Source organism: Neoarius graeffei, chromosome 10 (genome assembly GCF_027579695.1).
Source record: "Neoarius graeffei isolate fNeoGra1 chromosome 10, fNeoGra1.pri, whole genome shotgun sequence".
In the NCBI taxonomy this organism is placed as follows: Eukaryota; Metazoa; Chordata; class Actinopteri; order Siluriformes; family Ariidae; genus Neoarius; species Neoarius graeffei.
In genome coordinates, this window is record NC_083578.1 from 2,722,900 (window position 1) to 2,725,100 (window position 2,201).

Below are 2,201 nucleotides of genomic sequence, written 5' to 3' on the forward strand. Positions count from 1 at the left end.
GATTGATTAATTACTCCATATCTTCATTATTAATTGCAATTATGCAAATTTGGGTAGAAGCTATATGCACCCCAGGCAGACCGACCTTCCTGCCAAAACGAATAAAAATCGGTGAAGAACTGAGAGAGAAGAAGCATTTAATGTGAACGACACTGGACAGACGATGGACAATACATGATGGCATACTGTAAACTCATCACCTATCGGCCGGATGAGCTAATAATACAACAAAAATAAAATGCTAGTGGAGAAATATTGATGAAAAAGGCTGTAGCTTAAACTCAGACACGAAAAAAAGACTCGTGGCAAACAATTCGTAAACAGGAACTATGTCACAGGAAACTGCATCGCTGTAAGAGGTAAGACCGAAAAAAGGCCGAGGTCACTGTGTTTATAATCACACTATCTGTTATCACCCAACGAGGATGGGTTCCCTTTAGAGTCTGGTTCCTCTCTCGGTTTCTTCCTCGTGTCGTCTCCGGGAGGTTTTCCTCTTCACCATCACCTCAGGCTTCTTCATTCAGGATAAAGTTTAGAATTTATACATTTCTGCCAAGCTGCTTTGTGACAGTGTTTACTGTTAAAAGTGCTGTAGGGGAGAGCGGGGAAACTCGGGACGAGTTTCAGCTTTTGTAGATTGTGTGAAATTCTTTGCAAGTTGTGTCACGTTCATATTGCGTATTGAGAGAGTATTTACTCTTCCCTCTGACCACACCATGAGTTTCTCAGCTTGTCACATTTACTGGCCTTCAGACTTCACTTTTTTTTCTCATTATGTTTTACAGGGAGACACGGGACAAAAGTAAAATCCTTAGCTGAATCCTACATGTTTAATTTTTATTTATTATTTTATAAACTTGTCCCGTATGAACTGTATGAACACACGATGCTGGTACAGCGACAGAAAAATGTCCGTTTACCCAAAACCTGACTCAACAAAAACAGTTCCATTCTCAAGAAGGAATGAAATAAGATTAATCCTCATGCAAGGACACGCCCACATTTTTAACAAACATTTTAAACAGTTTTATATTTTTGAACCACAAGAACAAACCTGTAACATCATGAACTGTCCCAACTCTCCCCATCTGGACACTGTGAAAAAAAAATCCTGAATTTTTTTTCCCCAGAATTTAATTTGAATAAATAATACTATATCTGGTAACTCGAGGCTACAGACTTGAATAATAGACGGCCTTTCAGAATTTTCAAGTGTAGGTCGCAAAAAAATTTTCCCCAACACCCAATTATTTTTGTTTAGTGACCGAAAGCTACTGAATTCAAATAACAGACTTCCAAATGTATTAGTTTATTTTTAAATCAAACAATTAATGAATTCATCTCCACGTGGCCCTAAATTCTCTGCTATTTTTTCCTGCTTCACCATGACCCAATTCAAGACACTACATCATGCATCACGTGGTGGGCTTTCCCCGTTTGCACAAGGCATTGTGGGATACAAATTTGAAACAGGAGAGAAAAATGGAGGATGTGAGTGTGCGAATGAAACGTGAAAGAGCGACTACAGTAACGGAAAGAAAGCGAAAAGAAAAGACGTTATGTTATATACGAAGGAAAGGAAACGCAGGACCAAACTAATAAATATGGGCGCTCAGCGAGCACCTCGGTGTGATCAGCTGTTCGTTTAGCGACAGAATGATGGAACTGTCAGTGCACGCTCAAAGGGAAACCTGTAGATGGCAGTAATGCAACACTGTGGATGCCAGCTGCCGTAAAACCCAAAAGAAGAAGAAGAAGGTAAACCTGCGCATGCGCACACGGACTTCCTCTGTCTGCTTGACTGCGCCAAGCGAGCGATTTCATGCACATTATTTGCTTTAATCCCCTCAAATTAAATAACTTCCCAGCCACAGAATGGCCTGATATTTTGTGAGATAATACAGAAATAAACAGATATCACAATCACCACATTTCAGACGGAACTAAATTTCACCGATTTTATGAAATCGAAAGGCCGTCTCGCTGTAATTTCTCATGAATCCCCAATTCTCCAGTGTACATTACAGTATAGAACAGAGATGGCAGTGACATCTAAATTCTGATGGAATCTAAAACCTGATTGGGTGAAAGTGATTGATGGATTTATGGAAATACAAACTGTCCCATGTCTCCCCTGTCACAAGTGTCCCTGCTCTCCCCTAATAATAAAAATTGAATTGAATAAATTCACAGTGTCTGAA